Genomic DNA, 7,833 nt, shown 5'->3' with positions numbered 1-7,833 from the left:
TTTTTTTAACTGGAGAGAATAATTTTGGCTTTGTAGGACTGGAGAGAATAATTTTCTCTTCTTTGATCTTTGCTTTGTAGTACTGTACTATAGATTGTTTACCTTTTGGATTGGAAAAGTTATTATTAAGAGATCTTGTAATCTTTCCTGCATTCCGCTGATACATTGCTTTTGGAAAAAACTAATTTTGCCCTGCACTCTCTAATCCTTTTTGTTTTCCTCGGACCTGGAGCTCATTTGTGTGAGTGTGCAGTTTGCTTGATGGTGATCTGGCTGTGGTATTACTTTGGTGGCAAGCTATGCACCGGTTTATCAAGATTATGCTTATTACTTTCACAAACTTCTGTAGAATGGATGTGCATGTTGATATTCTCTCCTTTTTCCTTTTCTTTTTGAGCCAATTTGTGGAGCAAAGCTTCTTGTTGTAGCAGGTAGAATGTGTGATGTTTGAAATTGTTATTGACTTCATGCATGTGTTGTGTTTCAGAAGCACACGGCAGTGACAACGGTGACAATGATTGGACAATGGTGGCTGTGTTGTTAACCTACATGTCTGGCTAGTACGGCTCGATGGACTACCTCCTCCTCGGTCTCTTTCTTGGTTCTAGTGAGTCCCTAGTCTCCTCCCTCTTCCGTGGTGCCCTAAGATGGTCCGGCCATCAAGCCATGGCCAGATGTGGTTCCGGACATCGAGCCATGGCTAGATGTGCCTTGGTTGTGTGGTCATGTTGTTTGGTGGTGGTCTTCCGGCCACCACAATCATTTGATTGTGATGATCTCATTGTTCACATTGCTCCCTGTGCTGGAATGCTGGTTAGGCCCTTGCACTACTACTGTACATGCTATTTGTTGGTTTTTGATAGTTATTTATGATTGTAGCATGTCACCGTCTAGGGGTAGAATTTGATATAAAAGGAACATATCTTTTTTTACCTCACCTATTGTAGGGTTTGGTAATGGTTAGTGTCTAATTTGAGAGGATCAAAATGCTAGGTATTTTACTTGTTAATGGCTATCAAATCAAATAGAATGCTGGTAGGATGTTTTCATGATTGCCAAATGCTTAAAATCAGGAAAATGATTGTCGATTATATCGTTTGGATTTGTACATATATTTCTTTATATGTTGTAGATTACATACATTCAATGCCATGGTCCAGATTACAGTTTTTGGTTATGTGTTCCATCCTCTGCTCTTTTCCCCAAATGTTGTGTTGTGAGTGTCCGAAACATTCTTTGAACTGAAGAGAGTAAATTTCCTGGTGGTCTTTTATGATCTTTGCTTTGTAAGACTGCACTATGGATGATGTACTTTTTGGATTGGAAAAGGTGAAATTAAAAGTTGCTCTAAGCTTTCCTCCATTCCTATGATAATTGCTTTTCGAACTAGTTCTGCACTCGTGTAATCTTTTTTTTGTTTTCCTTGCACCTGCGACACTTTTGCGTGAGTGTGGAGTTTGATTGTTGATCTGGCTGTGGTAGTAATTTGGTGACAAGATATGCCAGCAATTTCTAAAGATGATACTTATTGTCGCCAACTAGTGTGTAGATTGGATGGGTGTTTTCTATCCTTTTGTATTTTCTCTTTGAGCTAAGTTGTGGAGCGAAGCACGTAGTTGTCATAGGTAGCATACTATTTTGTGGTGGTGGGTAGTATGAGCCAGCATTTGGTTTCATATGTTGAGAATTTCTAGTGTCTTATTGGATCCAGTCACTATATAACCTTTAGTTTGTGAAGTTGCTTTGGTTTCCGAGTATATATGCATTGCAGGAGGACTGAAGAGAAGGAGGTTTGGAAATCTTAGGAACATGCCTTGTTTATTTTCCGTTCAGTTTTGGTCGAGTGTCATCCGGTGTTGGTCTCGTCTCGGAGATCCAGTGTGCTTTCACTTATATAATCAGTGAAGAAGGTCCATAACAATGAGATTGGCCGAATCCTCTCCCCCATGAATGTCTATTTGTGACATGCTTATGTTTATTCTATTTGTTTGCTAGTTCAATCATTAAGTATATAACTTCTATTGGTTGCACGTGGTTGGTCTCGAAACTAAAATTCCCTTCCTTGCTTATCATTCTTGTTCAATTACCTGGATCATACAAAGTATCTAGTTATTGTCTCGTGCTTGGAGGCGAATTATTCATTCATCTCTCGGGTCAGGAAGTGATCAGGTCATTGATCCAGTATGATTACTTTGAAAAAGACATGGTTCTTTTGTTTTCTCTCTCACAACATACATACACACATGTTCTAGATAGCTAGTTAGGAAGTTATCTGGTATCTTATCGCTTCTTATTGACTCGTGAAGTAGATGGGAAACATTTTTGAATTTGTTTCTCGGCTATTCAAATATCAAATTCCTTAATTCTTATCTTGGTCCCCAGTTCTTGTTCTTTCTATTGGTATATGTGATCTGGTTTGTGACATGGCGGTGATGATAAACACTATCAGCAAACATGCTAGTTCTGCTTCTGACAATTCATCACTGAAAAGCCTGTTATATAGAACTGAGCCATGATCTAGCACATCATCATTATCATCAACCCTGTTTAGCTTTTGATATTGAGCTATGTTCTTTCTCACCAAACTTCAACCAACGGCAGATCTGATGATGTGTCGCCTATCATTTGGAGGTGCAGATGGCTTTGGGATCCTGTTTACAAGATGAACATACCTGGAGGCACTGTATCCACATGACATTGACGAGCAAGTCTAAGGTTCTTCATGAGCGCATAAATCTTCTATTGTTTTTATCGCTGCTTTTCTATCGCTATAAGTTTGTATTGATGGTTGCCGAGTTTCACTATCCTCCCACAAGTGCATCTAATTTGCGAAAGAGGCTGAAATCATGTGTTGACAACAGCTTTGTTTTTTGTTCCAATGAGTTGGGAGTTAAATAATGACACGAGCTTGCACCAAGCCAGGTTTTTTACTTCTGCATGACCATGTAGTATTTTGTTTTGCCTATCGTCTCTACTTCATACTTGAGTCATGGCCTCCTTATTAGTCGCTTCATTGGAATGATTTCTCATAGGTTGGAGCATCTTCCACATGGTTGGAACTGTGAAATAAGTTTGATTTTGTTTGAGTTTATTGTTTGTCCAGAGGAGATTAGAGTGCATATGTAATAAGCTAATCTACTACTATACCACAGAACATGTGTGCGTTTTGTGTTGTCGTGCTTTTGTGCAATGGGAGTTTGTGAAGTGGAGAGAATAATTTTAGTTCTGTAGGACTTGAGAGAACAATTTTCCTGGGGTTTTCTATGCTTTGTGGGACTGCACTGTAGATGGTTTACGTTTTCGATTGGGGATACTGATATTAAGACCTTCTCTAACCTTTGTAGGACTAATTTTTCTGTTAGGTGTTGGTCAAATGGTTGAAGACAACAACCAATCAAGAGGCAAGATGAACCCCGTAGCCACTGTCATCTTATGGAGTAAGTGTCTGCACGTTGAATGGACCAGGATACAGGATACTGAAATACTGAAATACAAGAAGGACCGGGCGAATCTTGGAAGATGCTCAGATAGGCACTTTTGTGTTTATTTTTTTACTTTTTCCGTGGGTGTCGTTCGGCCGATTTAGTGGTAATGTTGGTCTTGGTCTCGGTCGAGAGTTTGTACCATTTGGATGGGATGGTGATATATGTTGGTCTGGGAGGAAGTAATACATACATACGTACATACATACTGTTGTGGAACAGGTTGGATTGGTTGGCTATTGGTTGAATGAATGTGTGCTTTTTCGTTTTGGCTCCAATGGTTTGTCCATGCATGAGTGGCACCTCCTTAATTCATTCAGCATATTTGTTTCTATGATAACAACTGGTTCATGTAAAACTATATATGTATGTATGTTGATGAAATAGGCTGGCTGGTTAATGATGATGATATTTTAAAATTTACCACTAGAAAAGAAACTCGAGGGATGATATCTTTGAGTATCATGTTCAGAACTAGGACATGTCGTATTGTCTCTTGCCATGTTAAAAGATGCAGTCATCTTCTTTTGGTCTATTGGTCTGTAGACTGCTGTTCATCATCTTCCATCACCCTCTTAAGGCCCTGTTCGTTTAATCCCCTCGCAACAGGGATTGGAGGGGATTGGAGAGGTTTGACAAGGATTTTGACTTGCAAGGGATTTAATCCCCTCCAATCCCTTTCAAACCTCTCCAAACCCTGCCTAACCGAACAAGGCCTAAGGAGTTTCTGATATGCATGTGGTACTTACTAAACTTTGTTTTGACGTTGGACATCTATTGGTGGCGGCAGAATCATTGTCGTCGTCGTTCATGTCGCAGACTAGGTTTGGTTTGGAGCAGCAAGCAGTCGCCTTTTCTCTTCTTGTTGTTCTCCTTGACATACATACAAAGATACATGGTAGATAGTGTCGACAACCTCCATTGACAAGGAAGGAAGAAGCTCAAGATAATCTATGTTCCCTATCTAAATTATTAGTTCATGAGAATTGCTACTTCGAATCAGTCTTGATGGTGAGACTTTGATGGTTTCAGCTTGACTATGTTAAGCTATGTACATTTGTAGTCATTAGGTGTGATATAGATATCTAGGTTCTTCTCATTGTCCATCTATGTCACAACTCAGTCCTATTTCTGATTTGGAGCACATATCTGAATCTGTGCATCTTTCTGTTAGACTACTACTATGCACAAGTTCTTTTCCTTGATTACCTTTGTTTTCTTCTCTACTAGTATATATAGTAAATCTATATCTTGATCTGGTCTGACCTCTGACGTGATTCAGAGGAAATAAATTACCAATTAGATAGAACAAAATCATCCCGCACATTGAAACTAACTACCTGACGTTTTATGAGGGAGGGAGCACTAGTGAGTAATTTTAGGAAACTTAACAAATATAGAGAGGGAGAGAATCCAATTGCAGCAACAGAATCCGTCCCATTCCTTTTATTTCTCTCGTCCTCCTCCTCTATATCAGGAACTCCCTAAACGGACGCCTCCCTCCTTTGATTGTTGCATGCTATCTCACCTCCTCCTCCTCCATTACCCCGTTCGATCCATTGGCTGTCGCCACCTCCCGGTCACATCACGCGGATCACCCTCCCATCCGACGTCTCTCCATGCTCCCTGCGAGCCAAGCGGTACATGGTCTTGTGTCTATAAATGTCCAGCACTTTCCTATTGCCTCTCAATCCGTCGTTCGGCTCACGCCTCACAAGTCGCTTCTTCCTCTGTTTGTCGACTACTAGGCTCCACCACCTCATCCCCTCCCTCCTTTCTCCTCATACTATGGTGAGATATGCTCGTTGTGGTGAGCAGCACCAAGATCTTGTCTAGTCACGTGACCATGCCGTGTCTTTGATGTCCCGGCCATACTTGTTGTGGCTCCTGTCTAGCACTCTGTAAGATGACATCTTTTCTCTATCATATCAAATTGCAGATGAGTTCATGGATCTCATCTTCACTTTGTGTAGGAGGGTAAACCGGGAAGAGAGGATTCAGTAAGGAGTGAAGACTGAATGCACTGTAGAGAAACATGGGTGCGTAGTTAAGTCGGTGTAACAACCGAATATAACAAGGTAATCAACCTACAGATCGTTTCATTCTACACAGCTCATCTATTGGACACAGATATGTGATTGGAGGTTCAAATGCAAGTAAACTAGTCCAGTCCAGTAGCAAATCTTGTATCTGGCAAATACCTTGGTAGCACTATCACATGGAGACGTAGATGCATTGATTGATTGTTGAATTATATTCAGTAATATGTTTAATCTAGCCAATAGGGCATGAACTCCACGCTGCTTTCAGTGATATCCACTAGTTCTTGCATCATAATCAATGCACATGCTTATAGCTGAAACTAAACCAGCTTGTGCCCCTCTTACACACCTCCCACTAGAATGCATCCCATACAAAACATCTATCACACTTTTTTATGCTGCTTATCTCTACGTAGCCAAGTGTGGGCTGGGTGTATGTAGCAGCAAAGGCCACTTTTTTGTGCACTGTCATGAAGCAAACATATGTAGTTTTATGTCTAGCTTCTTTCTCACTAGCTAGTAATGTTTATCATTATTTTCGCCCAGCAATTAAGAATTATTATTGTAAAAACATGTCTATGAACTTCTGGTATAGAGCACATGGTCACTTCAGTCATGCATATATCGTAAGATAAGTGTATATTCTTAATTTTTGTTACATGATGCTTTGCTCCCATGGGTGGCATATATGATCTTACTTCTGCTATGAACCAACACACTTGTAATAAATAAACTTATTTTTCTCATTCTCGAACACACATATATAACCTGATTTGCGGCTATGAACCAACAAGCTAGCGAACGTCCAGTGAAAGCACCAGTACTAGTACCAATTGCTGGTCTATATATATGGGAGAGGTATGGTGCCATAAATGAGACTTTGAGGGCTATGCATCCATTTCTTTCCTAGGCGTTATGCTGCCGAAAATTCTAACGAAAATTCCCACGACTTGTCAAAATTTTGTCCTTGTTTGTAATGAAACTAAAACTCTGGGGTCCTGGCTACAAAATGCTAGGGTCTTGGTTGCGAGACCATGATATTTTGTGAGGATGGAACACAAATTTGCATATGTTATGTGGAAATCAGCCACGCCTTGGACCAGATGCTCTCTTGCTGCATGTATCCGCTGGCTTCGGCCTATGATAGGTTGGCTCGACGGCATTCTCCACGTCAAGGGAGCCGGCTACGGAAGCTCCCGTGTTTGTCTTACCGGAGGTGAGGTCAGGCATGTAGAAGAGGAGGAGCCTCAGGCTTTGTGGTGCGCCGGTGGGCTAGGCTAGCCAAGAGAGAGAGAGGGAGGGAGAGAGAGAGAGAGAGCTAATTTTCTCTTCTCTTGCTGGAATGAGAGACAAAGAGAGAAATAATTTTGTCTTAAGTTGTTTCTTGTTAAGTGAAGAAGGGAACAGCAGCACACCTTGTCGTGCAGAAGCAGAATGATTGAAGATGAATAGATTGAAAAAAATTTCAACAAAAAAAAAGAAAAAGAAAAGAAAACTCTTTTAGAAGAGAGAAGGACGGACGGGTTGGTAAAGAAAGCCGTATTTCAAATAGGTGATATGAAGGCCCCCGGCTCTACTCTTCGCATCTTCACTCTTCACCTTCTTCCAAGCCCCATGACAAACATAAGTTTTAAGACAATGCACACAAGCTCGGTTCACATAATGTGAAACATCCCTACAAGGTCTCTCAAAAAATTACTCATAGAAAAAGAGTATGGATTCAGTCGGCAGCCAACTAGCGAACTCTTACGTGAGACGAAGCACTCCAAGTCGCAAAAAAGAACGTCAATATAAATTTTGTGTTCAAACTTCACGAGGTCTGTGCATGTACCGGTGAGCGGATCGTACACTTGTAGCGCCGACGTTGCCTTGCAACTAGAGAAGCCATACAAAAGCATCTTTGGACTATCACGCATCGTCCTCAAAGGTATTAGCAAACGAGAGTCTGCTGAGACCGTGTACGCCTTTACCCAGGTGCCTTTAGCGTGATCAGAAAGGAGCCATATGTTCGTGCACACATTGTTGTTCAAGTGTTCCTCCGACTGAACCAAGCAGAGGGTGTCATTATTGAACCGGACAAGATATTTTATCAACACATCCGTTTGTAACTCGCCACTTGTTGGGCCTTTGAGCTTTGCCATCCATTTCTCACTCTCGAGATCAAGGCGGAATATATAGTCCTCGCACGAGGTTACCGATGTGTAAAGAAAGTGCATGACACCGTTGATTGTGACCACAGATCCCTGGTCATATCTGGTAGACTGCGTGGCTGCCGGAAACCCCACCTGCCTCCAGTTGGCACCATCTCC

The 7,833-nt window shown here is 41.2% G+C and overlaps 1 long non-coding RNA gene and 2 other non-coding genes across 3 annotated transcripts in view; all 3 read left to right on the top strand.

Annotated features, from left to right (window-relative positions):
- The window catches only part of LOC123155445 (uncharacterized), a 10,451-nt gene extending 6,691 nt beyond the window's left edge, over nt 1-3,760 (top strand). Inside the window, exons 5-7 of the long non-coding RNA XR_006477349.1 lie at nt 488-607; nt 2,602-2,715; nt 3,363-3,760. This is a non-coding gene — a long non-coding RNA (uncharacterized lncRNA). The remainder of the gene's footprint in view (nt 1-487; nt 608-2,601; nt 2,716-3,362) is intronic.
- LOC123163343 (small nucleolar RNA Z223) lies at nt 2,422-2,516 on the top strand. Its single transcript, XR_006481860.1, has one exon. It is a non-coding gene; the product is annotated as a small nucleolar RNA Z223 (small nucleolar RNA).
- LOC123163356 (small nucleolar RNA Z278) lies at nt 2,603-2,716 on the top strand. The gene has a single exon (XR_006481871.1). It is a non-coding gene; the product is annotated as a small nucleolar RNA Z278 (small nucleolar RNA).
- Nucleotides 3,761-7,833: the final 4,073 nt, after the last annotated feature.

The sequence above is a fragment of the Triticum aestivum genome, chromosome 7B, assembly GCF_018294505.1.
Source record: "Triticum aestivum cultivar Chinese Spring chromosome 7B, IWGSC CS RefSeq v2.1, whole genome shotgun sequence".
NCBI classification, from domain to species: Eukaryota; Viridiplantae; Streptophyta; class Magnoliopsida; order Poales; family Poaceae; genus Triticum; species Triticum aestivum.
This window is presented reverse-complemented; position numbering and strand designations above follow the sequence as displayed.